Genomic DNA, 19,055 nt, shown 5'->3' on the forward strand with positions numbered 1-19,055 from the left:
AGTTATCTCTCTCTGTCAACAAGGTTTTCTGTCATTTATCTGGATTACTGTTTTTTCAGTTGATTTAAGGTGGTAGCACATTACGTGACTTCTTGTCGTCTGAGATGTCAAACTTAACAACCGCAGTTGCTTTGAAGATGTCTGACTGCCTGACTCCGTGATGACTTTTCTGCACAGTTTCATACTCCCAATGTAGTCACAGCCATGATGCCTGTACAAAGGCTTTCCAGGTATTGTGAGTTTACCTGCAGTCCCTTCCCTTTTATTCTTTTTTTTTTTAAATCTTTCGTGGTACATCAGACAGACGAGACTCCTTTCTGTTTTCGTGGTCCCGAACGTCCACTTTCATCATTCATTTTTCATGGTGTATGCATTGCACTTCCGAGTGTGTGCTTATTGGTGGTCCGTTCTCACAGACACACAAACCTGACCCTACAACTTTAAACAAAATGCTTGTCAAACCAGATGACTTGTAGTCACAGGAGTGCACTGTGATTGCCCCCTGTCTCCCTAAAATAATGTAAATGAAAGCCATGACTGAAAAATCACTGGAAGAGTCGTGTAGTGTGACAGGGGTTTCACATCCAGCTGTTTATGGACGTCAACAAAATCAGGACGCCCATAAAGTTTACTCCCTGCCTGTCTTTGACGCTCTACATCACTTCCTCAACGTCTGTCTTTGTAAACCGTGAACTACAAATTAGTTTATGAGAAATACTGCAATTATTGCCTTTTTTTTATCTTCTTTTCCTTCTGCTTGTAAGTGAAAAAGTGTGTCTGACTAGTTAAGTAGGTATGAAATATGACTCCAGGATTATGAAAATTCACGCGTAACTAGGATGAGGAAAATGTTTCCTTCTTGTGGAGAAAGAGTTGGGTGTGACGTGGTTTCTGTGTAGAAAAGTGTGCTTGTGGATCTCCTACTGCTTGACTTCATGTTGTGAACCATAAGAGCCTTAAACTGGCTAGAGGTCTGAAAAATAATTCCAAGTATTGGGAAGGCAGTAAAACAAAAGTCTGAAACAAACTCTGGGCTGTTTATGTGAAGAAATGCTACCTAGCTAGCCGAGGAGAATGCAGGGGCAGACGCTTCTCGCTTCATGTTTGTAAGACTGACGTCATCTGTGGTAAAACTGCTGCAGGCATTTAGTCACTCACTTGGCAAGCTGTCCGTTTTCAGCAATGTTGGGTGGAGTGATGCCAAGATTGTTTGATAAGAAACCGCAGCACACAAGTAGGTCATCTATTTACTTAAACAAGATGGAATGATAACACAAAGAGGTGAGCCCACATGGAGACTTTGAAGGAGGGATTGCCAAAACTCGGGCAGAACCAACCAAGAGCAGCATGGAGAGATGAAGAGTTTATTATTTTGGTCACCTTAACTCTCACTTGGTTACGAAGGTAATTGTTTGGAAAATGACTAGCCTGGATTTGTAGAGTACTATAGGATTAGGCCACAATTAGTTATGCCACGTCAAGGTAAAATAAAATGATTGTGCAGGTTCTGGAATTGAAGTTTTTTACCACAACCGAATAAGTAACATACACTCTCAAGAAGTAAGAAATCCAAGAAGAAGGGCAATACAGTACTAAAAGTTTACAGGTGAGAGGAAGACATTCACTCCACTATCTGAAAGGCCAGGTGACTCGATATCTTATCCAGAGTTTCTTAACATTTCATTCACATATCCATCTATCCTTCTTAACGTAAGCAAATTACAGAGACACATGGGAGTGGAGCCTGTCTAGGCAGCACTATGGGAGCAAGGCAGGAGACAACCATGGACTGGGCACAAGTGCATTGGAGAGGGCATCCATCCATTCAGCAATAAGTGGTCAATTTATAGTCGCCAGGCAATCTCACTTGCACATCTAAGAGATTTGTGAGGTATGGACCACCAGGCGTACAGCTTACCAAACCTGGACACAACAGGCACAGAGCCCAGTCCTGCCACACAGTACCCATTTATTTTAAGTGGGGAAGCACTTTTTCCTTTGCTGTCCACTACCCTGCACAATACAAGCACCAAATATCTCAAATAAGCATCATCTTCTCTTTCTTCTTCTCTCTCTCTCTGTCTGTGTTCACCTCACCTCCTCCTGATTCTGGCTTCTTTTATAAGGCACCTCTTCCGGGTCTCTAAGGGCTTAGCAGTAGCTGCAACACCCCCTGGCGGCACCCACGGAACCCAACAGTGCCACTCCAAACTCCAACTAACAGCATGCCCTGTGGGAATCCACGAAGCTGCAGCAACCTAGGGTGTTGCCCTCTAGCGGCCCGGGGGAGATAATACCCCAAGCATACTCTTTCCCTCGATCCTTCCACCCAGCTGGCGTCCCAGCCGGGTCCGTCACAGAAGAAACAGAAAATCAAAAATCTAAGCAGACACATTCACTGACAATATTCTTAGGCAAACTCTACCAGCACCACTTTAGGCCTCCTTTTGCTCTCAGAACAGGCTCAGTTCTACCTGGTATTTTTTTTATTGGGTACTTGGTACACTCAATCAATCAATCAACATTTATTTATATAGCACATATTCATACAAAAAAATGTAGCTCAAAGTGCTTTACAAAATGAATAGAGAAATAGAAGACACAATAAAAGATAAACATAAGTCAACATTAATTAACATAGAATAAGAGTAAGGTCCGATGGCCAGGGTGGACAGAAAAACAAAAAAACTCCAAAGGCTGGAGAAAAAAATAAAATCTGTAGGGGTTCCAGACCAAGAGACCACCCAGTCCCCTCTGGGCAATCTACCTAACATAAGTCAAACAGTCCTCTTTGTATTTAGGGTTTTCATGGAAGGACCTGATGATGATGGTCACGTAGACTTCTGGCTTTCAGTCCATCAATGTTGGTGCATCATGATGCTTTGAGTAGGTGGTGGTGGCGCAGGCCGCCACCACAAAGAAACCGGAAAAAGAAACAGAAGAGAGAGTAGGGGTCAGTATGGATTTTGGAGCCACTGTGAATAGTTATTATGAAGAATTGAACATACAGAGTATCAGTATTAAGTTAAAGTGAAGTTATAAAAAGGCCATGTTAAAGTAATGTGTTTTCAGCAGTGTTTTAAAGTGCTCTACTGTATTTGCCTGGCGAATTCCTATTGGCAGGCTATTCCAGATTTTGGGTGCATAACAGCAGAAGGCCGCCTCACCACTTCTTTTAAGTTTAGCTTTTGGAATTATAAGGAGACACTCATTTGAAGATCTAAGGTTACGATTTGGAATATAAGGTGTCAGACATTCCGATATATAAGATGGAGCAGATTATTTAAGGCTTTATAAACCATAAGCAGTATTTTAAAGTCAATCCTGAATGACACAGGTAACCAGTGTAGTGACATCAAAACTGGAGAAATGTGTTCGGATTTTCTTTTCCCAGTTAGGATTCTAGCAGCTGCATTCTGCACTCGTTGCAAATGATTTATGTCTTTTTTGGGTAGTCCTGAGAGGAGTGCATTACAGTAATCTAGTCTACTGAAAACAAAAGCGTGAATTAATTTCTCAGCATCTTTCAATGATATAAGAGGTCTAACTTTAGCTATGTTTCTTAAGTGAAAAAATGCTGTCCTAGTGGTCTGATGAATATGCGATTTAAAATTCAGATTACAGTCAATGGTTACCCCTAAATTTTTACTTCCGTCTTAACTTTTAATCCTAGTGCATCAAGTTTATTTCTGATAACCTCGCTGAATCCATTATTGCCAATTACTAAAATTTCAGTTTTCTCTTTATTTAGTTTGAGAAAATTACTATTCATCCATTCAGAAATACCAGTAAGACATTGTGTTAGTGAATCGAAAGAGTCGGAGTCATCAGGTGCTATAGATAAGTACAGCTGTGTGTCATCAGCATAGCTGTGGTAGCTCACGTTGTAACCTGAGATAATCTGACCTAACGGAAGCATGTAGATTGAGAATAACAGCGGACCCAGGATAGAGCCTTGTGGAACACCATATCGGATATCATGTGTCTTTGAGATTTGATTACCACAACTCACAAAGAATTTTCTCCCTGCCAGGTAGGATTCAAACCAATTTAAGACACTGCCAGAGAGGCCCACCCATTGACTAAGGCGATTTCTAAGAATATTGTGATCAATGGTGTCAAATGCAGCACTCAGATCTAAGAGGATGAGAACAGATAAATGGCCTCTGTCTGCATTTACCCGCAAGTCATTTACTACTTTAACAAGTGCAGTTTCTGTACTGTGATTTGTTCTGAAGCCTGACTGAAAAGTATCAAGAATAGCATGTTTATTTAGGTGGTCATTTAACTGCATAATGGCTGCCTTCTCTAGAATTTTACTTAAGAAGGGTAGGTTAGAAATGGGTCTAAAATTGTATTAATCCCCAAGGGGAAATAGTCTTTTTGCATGACCTTTGGGGGTCAGAGCACAGGGTCAGCACCCCTGGAGCAACATTCATGTTAAGGGCCTTATTTAAGTGCCAAACGGAGAAGGGTCCATTCTGGCAGTAATGACATTTGAACCGGGAACCTTCCAGATACCAGTGCCGATCCTTTGCGCCTGTATTCTATATTACTCTATTTTCCTCTTTCATATTATTAACTAGCTGTTCCCTGCCAGCTCCGCCCACATAGTAGTGAAACAGTACAAACTTCAATAAATAAAAAGTTATTGCTAGCTAAGTGGAGGCAAGTTACTCTCCAAAACACAGAGGTAGACTGACTCCCCACTTCTGATGTCACACTTCCCCAACCCCTCAGCCTCTGTCTCGGATTAACAAAAATATATCGCTCCTACAAGCGAACTATGATTTTTAGTGCAATGACAGAATTTGCAAAATCAACCAGAATGTTCAAGCAAATTCTAAGTGGAGGTAAAGAACACACCGAAGCTGGTGTGTGTCCGCCACCCACACCCCCATCCCCGTGTAGTTTGTAGCTGTGATCTCTCTTTCTCTTAAAAACATCAACCGTTACTCCTTAACAATCTGTAGATGATAGTGTCTGTTAAACAAGCAGGTATCCATAGCTAAGTGGAGGCAAGGTACGCTCCAACACGTGGCGATAGGTGGACCAACTTAAACAGAGGCTGGAGTGTGAGTGAGGAGGGCCCCGCCCCTCTCCTCCCCTCTCAGCCCCCAGCCTCTGTCTCGGATTCGTGCAAATAACTCAGTACCGCAAGCGAACTATTATACTTAGCACAATAAGAGAAGTTGCAAAATCAACCAGAATATTCAAGCAAATTATAGAAAAAAAACCTGATCTAAATCCATTAAGTAATTCTCTGGTGAAAAGCAGACAGACAGACGTTGGATTATATATATATATAGATAGATAGATATTTGGCCGGCTTATCATCCCGGCCAATACCCCCAGGCCTCCAGATGGATCCCTCATTGCAGTATGGAGGTGCCCCGAAGACCAGCAGGGAATCATGGACGACGTAGTTTTTATTCTCAGCCCTGCTGGATACCTCAGGGCCGCAAGCGGGTGCTGCAGGGAGGACCGAGGACTCATTTGTGCCCTATGACCCGGAAGCTCGTCATAGGAAGAGCGACGGGCTTCCGGGGTGAAGAAAAGAACTTTTACCTGACCCGGAAGTGATTGAGGATCACATGGACTGGGGATTGAGAACACTTCCGGGTCAGGGATTATAAAAGGACTGTGGGAGTCCCAGATGGCGAGCTGAGCTGGGTGGAAGGGTGGCAACGCGCTGGGAGCTGGAGGTTTGTTTATTGAATTATTATGTGTATTTAATGAGTATTGTGGTGAAGAGTGAGCTTTGTGCACTGTGGCAACAAAATAAAGTCAACAATTGGACTTTTACCTGGTGTCATGGACAGGGGTTCATATCTACCACTATATATATATATATATATAAGATATAGATATCGCATCTCACAGACTTACCTCTGTTTATAAGATATTGTATCATATAACTTCTTCCCACCTTCCCTTCTACATGTATAACCTCAGGCAATTAGGTGTAGTAAAAGACAAGCAGGAGTTAAGTTACAATTTAAACAATGTATTATTAGTAATATTCATAAATAATAACAACAAGCAAAGTACAAGTGAATATTGGCAACCATACAACCTGATAAATGCTGATGTGTAGTTTCAGGGGGCTCATGGACTTAAAATGTTTCTAGTTCAGGCATCATTTTTGGTTAGCTTTCTTCAGAACAGGCCGCATGCCTGTCTCAATATGGCTGCCGAGTTGTTCTCCTCATGGCAGTGGTGTGACAGAGATGCTTCTTCATTGCGGTGGTGTAAGAGAGAGAGGGAGGGGTAAAGCAAGCACATTTATAGATTCTCTGTCCATACCCTACAGCCAATAGGGCATTGTGGTACTTAATGGCTTCTGATTTAAAACCAAACAGGTAACTTCAGAATTCTGGTGCGACCCAATGGTTTCACACCTGACCCCAGTACCATTTGTTGAGCTGATTCTTGCCAGCAAGGTAGTCTGGCTTTTGTGTGGGGGTTGATTGAGAGAGTGCTTTAGAGAATCACTTGCCAAACTGGTCTTGGGCATTTCTCTTGACCCCTGTCATAAAATTTACAAAGACTCAGTCTTAAAGGGGGTGGGGGCATCAAACCATTGCTGTTCTTATCAATGATATAACACTAATATTACATTGCTCTGTCATCAACTTATATATAAAAATTTCTCACCACAACAGTCGGCTACACATTCATGGTGAGATTGTCCTATTCTGCCACATCCCAAAGTTGTTCTACTGGATACAAATCCAATGACTGAGAAGGCCACTGTGGAACACTAAAGTCATTGTCACATTCATTAAATCAGTTTGAGGTGATTTTGCTTTGTGACGATGGGTAAATTGTGGCCATGAAGGGTTGCACATAATCAGCAACAATACCCAAATAGGCCATGACATTCAAGCAATGGTTGATTGGTAGTAACATGTCTAAAATGTGCCGTACAAGTATTCCCCACACCACTGTATCACCACCAACAGCTTGGACTGTTGTCAAGAATGAGTCGGAGACATCATAAAGATTTGGGGCAGCCACCCGTATAATATTTTCTCTGCTGTAAACTTAGTTTTTAGTAGCACAATGTGCTTAGGTCAAGGTAAGATGGCAGTTTTAAAGGCCTGGAAGGGAAATGACGTCATTAGTGCAGAAACTGGGAGTGGCTTCCTCGTGCCCGGAAGTGACATCATCCTTGTCACCTAGTCAGTACATTCCGCCACCCCCTGGCCTGGCGTAGAATTACTAGTGTTTAGGCCCTTCAGCTGTTTCCCATGCGCACGTGTGTGACGTGACATAAGGCAGGTTGACTGCATCGATTCATGCTGCTGGTGTCAAATTCTGGCCCATCTATCTGTACGCCTCTGCGGAAATCGAGATTCATCAGACCAGGCTACGTTTTGTGAGCCAGTGCCGACTACATCCTCAGCTTTCTGTTGTTGTTGTCTGACAGGAGTTCAACCTGGCATGGTCTTCTGCTGTTGTAGCCCATCTGCCTCAAGTGCATATTTGAGTTACCATCACATTTCTGTCTTCTGAAACCAGTCTGGTCATTCTCCTCTGACCTCTTTCAACAACAATGTATTGCCTAAAATCACACAAGGAATGCCTCAATGGGCCCTATTTTTTGACAGCCATCCAGCCTTAACACACAAGGGAGACAAGGAAAAAAACTTCCAGAAAACAATCTTGTAGGGAAAAAAATGGAAGCAGAACAATTCAGAGAGTTGACCCCCTTTCAGATAAGTTGGACATGCAATGGCTGTCAAAAGAAAATGGGGTAAATACGACACACAAAACAGAACACAAGTAATCCCCATGCACACAGGGGTCTTCTAATCAACGAGGTGTTCCCATCTGCCGAGCTGGCCCTCAACTGGATGCCCCACACTCAACTTTAGAGACTGTTGTGCATGAAAGTCCCAGGACATCAGTAGTTATAGAAACAGTCCAATCAGGCATGGAGCACCGCAAACAATATACAAACTTCCATGAGAAAAAATCCCATGTTACTTGTGTTACACAATCCACACATCACATTGTCCAGGCGTTTGCTCACAGTGGGCAAAACATATAGTTGTTTTTTTTTTTTTTTTCCTAAAATATTGTTAAAAAAATCCTCATTTGGCTGATGTCTTTATCCAAGGCGACTTACCACATATGATCCAATGGGTTTCATTTCTTTTGATTTTCCAATAGGAGCTCAGTCAGGTCAGGTGACTTGGTCAGGGTCCCACAGTGTCAGTAGCGTGACTTGAACCCACAACCTCAGGGTTTGAAGTCCAAAGTTTTAACTATGTTATCTACTTTCAGAAAATCTAACCATTGCACCCTGAGGAAACCTTTTTACGTGGAATCCAGCTTTCTTTCTAATTAAGCATAGAGAAATATGGCAAAAATAAACTTATTAAACTTCTTATTAATGTAAATCTTCACACTGTTTATTACATTATTTACTGAATGCAAAATAACAGAAGGAAAGAAGGTAAGCTAATTCAACTATGAGATGAATTAAAGGAAAAAATGATCCTCACTTAGAAAAGTGGTTGGGACTAAAGTCTGCAGCCACAGGGGGGCGCCAGTACTGAACTTGGGAAATAGTGCTGTAAAGTAATGGAATTAAAAGAGGATAACGACTTGAAGTTTTCTTTTAATCAATTTTTAAACTTCTATCAGGTTTGAACTGCTTTTTTTTCATATTCCTATGACGTTTGTGTAAAAATGTGTTTCCTCGTTTCAGACTCCTCTTGTCCTCCCACATCCTTGAGGGCCTTCACTTTAGGTGAGCTGACAGTTCCAGACTGGCTCAGTAACAGTGTGTGTGACATGAACTGGTGTCCTTTCCAGGGCTGTTTCCTGCCTTTCAACTAGCACTGCTGGGATAAACACCACAGCCCACCCTAATACTGAAGTAAATAGGTTTGAGAATTTTAAGTTCTATTATGTTGCCCACAGTGTATGAGTGTGTATGCCCCCTGGATCACTTTCATCATCCTTTCCAGAGTTGGTTTCTGCCTTATACTTTACGGTGACAAAAACCTGTTTGGGAAAGGACAAATTTGGAAAATGAACAAATTACTTTTTGTAGAGTGATGAAGCATCTCAGTTTTGATTATGTATATTGTGGCCTGCAGGGGGCGCACAGCTCCCCCAACCCGACACAGACAGACACACATTTTTTTATTTTGGCTACAGTGCATCCAGAAAGTATTCACAGCGCATCACTTTTTCCACATTTTCTTATGTTACAGCCTTATTCCAAAATGGATTAAATTAATTTTTTTCCTCAGAATTCTACACACAACACCCCATAATGACAACGTGAAAAAAAAAAAAAAATTGAAGAAGCATGTGTACATAAGTATTCACAGCCTTTGCCATGAAGCTCAGAATTGAGCTCAGTTGCATCCTGTTTCCCTGATCATCCTTGAGATGTTTCTGCAGCTTAATTGGAGTCCACCTGTGGCAAATTCAGTTGATTGGACCTGATTTGGAAAGGCACACAGCTGTCTATAGAAGGTCCCACAGTTGACAGTTCATGTCAGAGCACAAACCAAGCATGAAGTCAAAGGAATTGTCTGTAGACCTCCGACACAGGATTGTCTCGGGGCACAAATCTGGGGAAGGTTACAGAAAAATGTCTGCTGCTTTGAAGGTCCCAATGAGCACAGTGGCCGCCATCATCTGTAAGTGGAAGAAGTTCGAAACCACCAGGACTCTTCCTAGAGCTGGCCGGCCATCTAAACTGAGCGATCAGAGGAGAAGGGCCTTAGTCAGGGAGGTGACCAAGAACGCGATGGTCACTCTGTCAGAGGTCCAGAGGTCCTCTGTGGAGAGAGGAGAACCTTCCAGAAGAACAACCATCTCTGCAGCAATAAACCAATCAGGCCTGTATGGTAGAGTGGCCAGACGGAAGCCTCTCCTTTTTAAAAGGCACATTGCAGCCCGCCTGGAGTTTGCCAAAAAGCACCTGAAGGACTCTCAGACCATGAGAAACAAAATTCTCTGGTCTGATGAGACAAAGATTGAACTCTTTGGTGTGAATGCCAGGCCTCATGTTTGGAGGAAACCAGGCACTGCTCATCACCAGGCCAATACCATCCCAATACCATCCCTACAGTGAAGCATGGTGGTGGCAGCATCATGCTGTGGGGATGATTTTCAGCGGCAGGAACTGGGAGACTAGTCAGGATAAAGGGAAAGATGACTACAGTAATGTACAGAGACATCCTGGATGAAAACCTGCTCCAGAGCGCTCTTGACCTCAGACTGGGGCGATGGTTCATCTTTCAGCAGGACAACAACCCTAAGCACACAGCCAAGATATCAAAGGATTGACTTCAGGAAAACGCTGCACCGACGCTTCCCATCCAAACTGATGGAGTTTGAGAGGTGCTGCAAAGAGGAATGGGCGAAACTGGCCAAGGATAGGTGTGCCAAGCTTGTGGCATCATATTGAAAAAGACTCGAGGCTGTAATTGCTGTCAAAGGTGCATCGACAAAGTATTGAGCAAAGGTTGTGAATACTTATGTACCTGTGATATATATATATATATATATATAAACACTCTTTGGGGTGCGAGCAACTGTTGCTGGGGGTCCCAGAATCCATGAAGGAAGAAAAATGAAAAACATTATTTGTACAAAATCTTAATTTATTTATCCATATATGTATGGATATGTGTGTATATATATATATATATATATATATATATATATATATATATATATATATATATATATATATGACAGCAACACTCATCACTCACAACTGTGGCAAAACAATTACACTGACAGTCATGTTACGTTATTATTAAAATGTTTCCTTTTCTTTTTCATTACTTCTTTAACACACTACTTCTCCGCTGCGAAGCGCGGGTATTTTGCTAGTATTATATAAATTTATATATTATGGTGGTTCAAAAAAAAAAAAACAGGTTTAAATTCTCCATGAGGCCTGTCTTATTTTATTTACAAGAAACACACAAAATGTCAATGAAAATAATCAACGTTTATAGATCGCTCCTTGTGAAGTTTTTATGTCATCAGAACTAAGCAGCAGACGGTTGTTCCACACTTGTAACTCTACCACATCAGCACTGTTGTCCGTATGCCGTTCTACTTTACCATGAGACGTATTCCTCATTTCACTGCGTCATTCACTGCCATCATGTGTGCTGACCATTCACAGCATTTGTTGAAGACTGGACCATCCATCCACTGTTCTGGTGGTACTTTGAGAAATGTCAGAGACCTTAATCTGATTGTCTGTTCGAGCGTCTTTTTAAACAGTTTCAATTTGACTTCCTTTTTTTACTTTCTCGTATATGAAGTATAGTAATCGTGAAAAAATTCGACGTCGAGATTTTGATGAATCTTAATGTTTTAGATCTCCCTAAGTCTGAAAATGCCATTTTTTGGAATTATGTGTGTGTGTGTGTAAACACGATAACTCAAGATAGATGGATGAAATTTGGCATGTGGTTGTTACACCAACATTGTAGATCTGTGTTAAAACTTTTGGGCCAAATCCATCAAGCAGAAGTGAAACTTTACCTGAACACTTACTCATGGAGCTGCAGAGTCCGATTTATTCAACTTTACTTTTATAATGATTGTTCAATATATTATTAATTTGATTTGATTTGTTGTTGATGGATCTTTAATGTACATAACATAAAAATATAATCATTGTCTGGCAGTTTACTCCTCAAATATCCATCCCCATATCTGAGTATACAAGAAAGTCTAGGGGAGACCACTCTCGATTTTTTTAACTAATAAGAAAACTGAATATATTTCAAGAACAGTGTGGTCTAACATGCTAAGTTTACTTCTGACTAAGAAGATTGGAGAGCATTTCACTTTCATTTACACAGTGTGTTTCACAGTGTGCAATGAGTCATTTTTTTTTTTTTTTCCCCAAGGAGTACAATAAGGAAGAAAATAATACATTGCTGATTAACGCGGCCACAAGGTGAAGAAATTCAGTAAGTAGCCTGCAATAATATGCGAATAAACAATTGCACTTCCTCAAGCTTCATTTAAAAGAAGTGGCAGCTCATCACTTAAAAGAAAAAACAGATAAACAGAAAGGGGAAGGAGAATTCCCAGAGTTTTGTCATTTTGTTGTCAACAAGCAGAAGTGTTTGTGTTACGGCAGTGCCACGTAATTACGGCATTCTGCATTTTGGTTTGGCGTCACTGATGGCTCTCAGCCTTTGTGTTGTAACATTCAATGCTGTCGGCAGTCAGTGTGACCTTGTCACTAACGTGCTGGCTCGTCAATTATGCTGGGTGAAACTGCCTAGGGTCCAGATAGAAAAACATGTCCGTCTGTCCACATCATCTAATTGTCAGCTGTTGAAAGGGAGTGTAGGGCAAGAGATGGCAAATGTTTTTAAATTATTCTATGACTTGTCTTGGTAGTGAGGCAAGTAGAAAATAAAATAGAAACCAAACTCTAGTCTTAGAAAAGATTACTAAAAATCAGAAATGTCAAGGTGTGGATGATGACCCGAGCCGCTTTTGAATTTGCAATCCGTGTTATTCATAAATTTCGTATTCTGCCATCCATATCTGATGACCTCACATCTCTTGATCTCTGACGACGCTTTCTCTGTTGTTTCCCTTCTGTCATCATCTCTTTGGTCCCTTGGATGAGCCATATTTATGTTGAAATGCACACATGGGATTCTGGGACACGTGACTTTGCACACATTTGATTGGCTATCTTGTCCTTATATGATGAATGACTCTGATCAGGGTGTTTGATCTTTTAGGTTCCTCCGGATTTCCTCCTCTCTCAAGCTATAAACTAGTTCTGCAGCGTCCATCCATTCCCATATTTTAAACTAACTGAAACGGGTCCCGTGGCCTTTACTTACTTTCTTTTCCTCACACATTTAAATTGTAACACTGATGAGTTATCCGTCCTGTCCAAGTTCATGAAGTGCTCTTACACATCAAATGTGGAGACTTATAAATAGTCCATGCAAAATATTAGGTGTCATTTGCTGCTGGGCAACAGGAATATCGACAGGGTCAATCTGTCTATAGTTGTGTCTGGGGTTTGGGGTGCTGATGTGCCCCCTAGTGGCCACTCTGTCTGTCTGCCTGTCTGTCTATCATATAGTGCCTTACATTATCTATCTATCTATCTATCTATCTATCTATCTATCTATCTATCTATCTATCTATCTATCTATCTATTAATCTAATCTAATCTACCTGCCTCTTGATATTTGCACATTTCTTTTTATGCTCTATTTTAAAATACTGTAAGGCACACATTTTCAGACTATTTATCAAGGTATCTGAAATTTGAAAACACTGGCAGCTGAGACCCAACAGTGTGAATTCTTTAATGTAAATCTTTTGCTTGTTTGAATGTGTGTCATTTAAGACATGGCAGTGTGGCTGAAGGCAGCTTTTCCGTTAGGTTGACAGTTTCATTTTCCCCGTGTTTCTCATAAATTGTGGAAATGGATGATCATGAAGTGGCAGAAGTTCTCACGTTAGGTGCTTTTACGCCTGTGTGGAGGTGGAATTGGGTGTTGGAATTCTCACTGCTTCACTGACGCAAGTATACTGGTAACCCTGGGGTTCCTTAGGACGTCACCTCAGTTTTCCTTCAGGGAATTCTCTAGCATGATTCCCAGGTGGATTGCAGTGTTTTGTCTCTTTGGTGACCTGATGCTGCACATTTATAGACTTAAAAATAAACACTTTTCAAATCTCAGCAGATTGTCTTTTTCTTCTTTGAGTATGCAGCCTGGCTGGGGTCAAACACATTTAATCCATGTGCAATTGCTTTAGTTTGAACATGTGAACCTGTTAAATGGCAAGCAACATACTAAAACTGGAGTGAGAGTGACTTTAATCCGGCCATGCTGCTTTATCTTTCTTGCTTTTGTCCAAACAGGTGGCTACTTTAGAGGACACTCGGTAGTCTGTTATTGATGCAGTTCAGCTGTTGACTTTGACCCTCTGTACTAAATTGTTCGTAACTGCCACCTGTTGCCTTTTATGATTTTGATATGATAAAAAGAATGAAGGCATTACGTTCAGTTAATGATGTATACAGATTTGCTGTTTGACGTAAGAGATTATTTCTCAATCCCTTTCAAGAAAAGGTTTTAATATTTTTACTTTTTTACATGCTTTCTTTGCTCTTGAAATGGATTTGATCCATAAGTAAGACATAGAAATACAACCCAGAATAGAGTAACGTTGACCATCCACTGCCTCTTTTATATGGTCTGAGCAGGCTGGTCTCCATTTGAAAGTTTGCTGTGTTGCTCAACGCCAAGTAGACCTTCAGCAGAAGGCAATGCATTGTTAAGGCCAAATGACAAAGTCAATGCACCAGGCCTCTCTCGATCGAGAAGGGAGGTTCTATTCGGTGGTCCTTTTCAATTGCCTTATAATGGAATCTCTGCTCCTGGTAACCCCCCCGTAACTCTAGATGAGGATGAGGAAATAGGCGTGAAAAGTCATCTTACCCTGAGTTTGTGACTCCGTGACTGTAGAATGTAGTCTGCTAATCCATCTTGTCCTCTGTAAGCATTGGTCAAGTTTGATATGTCACTATGCTCTATGCAAATATACAGTATCCTATAAATCTGCTCTTTTCTGCAGCTGACACATAGCCAGATTAAGCACAGGGGTTCACCACCAAGAACGGCTAGGCAAGCAGTATGACATAAAATGGATTGGAACAAATGAACAGCGTGCAGTCAGACTGTGAGACGCCGTAACGGTGTGCTATTTCTATCTGTTAAGTCAGCATGGAATTGTATCCTCGTTTAATCATCGTTGCCTTGTTTGGAATTGCATGTTTGCCTAAGGGGGGCCTACACGTGGAGAAAACCAGTATAAAGCCTTGGAACACTGCCAAGCACACCTTTGAAGCCAACAAACGGATGGGTGATAACACTACCTGTTCCTGAAAATGCCTTCCACTGCACAGACGACACTGACAGTCTTTACACCTCGGGCTCCCACTTCTAGACCGGGTTTTGTGACTGGCTTCATTCGTCTGCTATGCAATGTAAGCCGACATTAAACAAAGTTATTTCTTCTATGTGATTTCTTACCACCATATCACTAGGGAGGGGTATCGCCTTTTTATGTTATATCTATGGAGATTCGGGTTAAGTAACGTGCCACAATTACAAAAGAACTCATTCCCCGGGTGCAGACACATCCTCATGATCCTTAGCTACTTAATATGTCTTCCTATGTCCCATATAGTTTGCAGTGATGCCAGAGAAAATTTTTCATGTCCTATTTTCTTGTGGAATGGAGATAGACATCTTTACATTAGAAACTTGATTATGGTGGCCAATGCTGACAACATCAAAAACGTCCATGACGAAATCCCCGGTTACATAATTCACACGTCACCTCAGTAAGTCGGATGCTCACAACGTCCCAAACACATTTATTTTTACTAAAATAATCTACATTAATGAAAAGGTAAGTGTCTGTCTGTGTATCCGTCCAGTTGCTCTCTCTCTGTCTTTCCAATAGATGCAGCATCACAAACATTTGCAGTTGTGCATTTTATTACTACACACGTGGTAAAATATGGTTCAGCATATGGTGCATTGCAAACATTGACGCTGAGATCTACGTCAATTACTTCGATTTCAACCTGTCTTTGACAGGTGGTGCAGCTAATCTACTCTATACAGTATAAATAATATCCTAAGCCTAAAAGTCCAACGATTTTATGTGACGTTTTTATGTCACGCTTTAAATTAGGCTTATTTTAAAACCTACATATATATATTTGGTATCATTCTTTTCAGAATTTGTCAAACTTTAATGTAATGTTGTTGGATTTTCAGATTCTTCTTCTGTTTTTAGATTATTAACTAAAATATCAAGAACTCATGTCCCATGAGACAAGACTTTGTGCCAACAGATTTAACCACGCCCAGGGCCGGAAATAAAAGACAGAGAGTAGGACAGCTGCTGTGCAGGCTATTAAATGGCAGCAGCTGATTGAGCAAAGAGGAGGTTTAAAAAAAACTATTTGTTTCCCATTGTCTCACCGTTTAAGAGGGGGTTTCGGAGGAGCGACCAAGTCTCATTGGGGTGCATTCAGCACCCCTCTTCACAATGCAAGCGGCAGAGATGCGAAGTGGCTGGTGTGTAGTGCAGGCTGGTGGTGTTGGCAAGCAAAGTGAGCAGGGGGCTAACCCCCTAATGTTAAATAAACTACTTCTGGAAAACACTCATGTGCAGGATAAATTGAATTCGCTCAGAGCATTTTAATTGAAGTTCTGTCAAATTTTTTTTTATAAATTTGCAGTAATTTCTAGAATTCTGTTTTCCGTTTTATCATTCTAAGGAAATTAGTGTTATTCGATGAAGGAAAAATGAATTTAAACTATTCTAGAACTGTCTGACTGTGGAGAAAGTGTCAACCTTATCGAGAGGTTTCCTTAACTTGGCAGTGACATTCATGTATCTGGTGACTCTTTCTATGAAGTCAATAGACGGATTGGGAGAGGATGGGGGTCATGAGGTTGCTGGAAAGGGGTGTGTGGCGCTGCCGATATCTATGCAAAAGGACGAAGGTCTAAGTCTTTAGAGTCCTGGTGCTTCCTATCTTGCTATATGGTTGCGAGACGAGGACACTATCCAGTGACCTGAGACGAAGACTGGACTCCTTTTGTACTGTGCCTCTCGGGGAAAATCCTTGGGTACCATTGGTTTGACTTTGTATCGAATGAGCCGTTGCTCATGGAGTCCCGAATGAGGCACATTACCTGCCTTGTGAGGGAGAGTTAGTTACAGCACTATGGGCATGTGGCGCATTTCCCTGAGGGTGATCGGGCTCATAAAATCCTCATTGTTGGGGATCCAAGTGGCTGGACCAGGCCAAGGGGTCGCCCACGTAACGCCTGGCTGCGGCAGATAGAGAGTCATTTCCAGAGGGTGAGACTAAACCTCGTGTCTGCCTGGGGGGGTTGCCAACCGGGATCCTCAGTTGTTTCGTCGTGTAGTGGGTGCAGCAACGCACTGTACCAGTGCATGCTCCCCAACTTGACTTGACTTAGAATAGGGCTGCAATATAAGAAAATGTGCAAAAAGTGAAGGGTCTGAATACGTTCTCATGGCACTGTATATATTATCATACAACAAGGTTTGTTTTTTTCAACATTTTTGTGCATTGGTACAGTAATATTAATAGATTTAGATTCAACCCGTGAAACCCTTACACCGCACCACAGTCCTCCATTTTTTCTGATAGAATCTAACAAATCCTTATGTTTCTCTGGGCCTACCTATATAGTGTTGCTTACTGTCTGTCGAGTGGGACGGCTGGTCCAGTCTTCACCTCTGCACAACACAAACACTCTCTCTGTCTCACTTACTCCCTACTCCTCTTCCTTTGATCCTATTGCCTTTCTTTCACTAACCTGTTGAGTTTAGAAGCCTAAACTCAGTGGGTTTCTCACTAGAAGAGAATTAGAAACCAAACCTGGGATCCATTTTAGGATCAGGAGCACCCCTTGGAACTAATGTGCTCTTTAAATAAAATATGTTGTTATTATTATTATTATTATTATGCCCTGCAAGCAGGTGCCTCAACTTGCAGAGGAAACTTGAGGGTTGGCGGCAGGATTGGCACTCCAGCCACTGTAAAAGAACCTCACAACATTCCATGCCATTCAGACTAGTGTGCTGCTGAGGTGTCACCCATTGCACGGCTGCAGCTTTGTCATAATTTGCAATCCTGAGGTGGTTTGTCATGCGGCGGGTGTGGCAATGTGTAGTATCAGTACAGACTCCCAAACTCTCCCCTGTTATTATTACTATGGCCCTGAACCCCAGCTCAAGGGGTTCGAAATACAGCAAAGAACCATGCTAGATATAACAGGCTTCCTTGCCACCATTTTATCTTCATAATTGTTAATGACACCATTGCCCAGTTTGTATTTTTGTTCCCCTCTGGTATTCCCTTCTGGGGTATTTTCATCCAGCATATAAGCAGTAACCCATTTAACCTTATTACCTGGATGTGTAGCACGCTTTTATTCCAAATCTTATTCTTATTAGGGCCTTGTAGATCCCTGTCTCTGTTATGTCACGACCTACAATGCTGGGGTATGTCTGGCATTTCACTCTTCAACACAAATGGCTAGTTTTCTTTTCTCATATAGGTGAAACATAATTATCAAAAAAAAAATAAAATCAGTGGATATCTCTACTGTTTGAAAGGAGCACATGGTAACTAGACCTGTTTACAGCCAAGCAGAAGACCGGCACACACGCTGGGAATTTGGGTATGGCATCAGGGCTAGTTTACTGCACAATATAAAAAGGCAACTGTATTGTTTATTAGTAATACAATATAGAGCCACAGAACTTGTCAAAATTCAGTCTGGTGGAGAGATTTTGTTACCACACACACAAACTCCTTATGACGGCGGTATAAAAATGACTCATGGACAATACAGACTAGCAACATGTGAGTGCAATAAAACACGGATTAATTTAGCCCAGTGGGAATTAATACTGAGGTGTATTAGTGCCACGGAAAAAAGAAAAAATGTTCCATTTATTAAACTATTTTTTCTTTATTATGCAGCCGTTGTGCAGTTACTTTTGAAGGCACCGCCCAGAATATATCAAAGAAAGACATGTTAATTAATTTCTTGACGTAAATGGTTTTATCTGCTCCTCTGCTAAGGAGCATCTGGACTTGCCCTTCATGTTACGGTTAGGGTTAGAGCTGCAAATCAAACTGCACTTTGCTCAAAAGCCATGAATTTCACGTGATCATCAAGGGCAAAGACTCATTTATAATGGTAACCTAATCTTATGTGTTGTTAAAACTTATCTCCTGTAGAAAAACGCTTCTGTAAGCTGATCTGTTTGAGAGAATGTGAATTGTCTGTTTTGTTTTGTTTTTTTTTTTATTATTATTTATTATCGAGAGTGGTCATTGATGGGTTATTGAAGCCAGTAAGGAGCCCGACACGAGTCCCATTCAGTGAGCAGGTTGGTGTGCTCTCAGAACTGTACTCATGGACTTAGTCTGCTTTTGCACCTTAAGC

At 41.4% G+C, this 19,055-nt stretch overlaps 1 protein-coding gene across 3 annotated transcripts in view; it reads left to right on the forward strand.

Moving 5' to 3' along the window:
* The window catches only part of pkig (protein kinase (cAMP-dependent, catalytic) inhibitor gamma), a 99,718-nt gene that overhangs the window by 39,095 nt on the left and 41,568 nt on the right, over positions 1-19,055 (forward strand). Inside the window, exon 1 of one of the 3 annotated variants that reach the window (XM_039734761.1) lies at positions 8,738-8,890. The exons of the other annotated variants lie outside the window; for them this stretch is intronic. The gene's annotated coding sequence lies outside the window, so the exon portion shown is untranslated. Of the gene's footprint in view, positions 1-8,737; positions 8,891-19,055 lie in introns of those variants that run through there. 3 annotated transcript variants of the gene reach the window in all.

Source organism: Polypterus senegalus, chromosome 14 (assembly GCF_016835505.1).
Source record: "Polypterus senegalus isolate Bchr_013 chromosome 14, ASM1683550v1, whole genome shotgun sequence".
Taxonomy (NCBI): Eukaryota; Metazoa; Chordata; class Cladistia; order Polypteriformes; family Polypteridae; genus Polypterus; species Polypterus senegalus.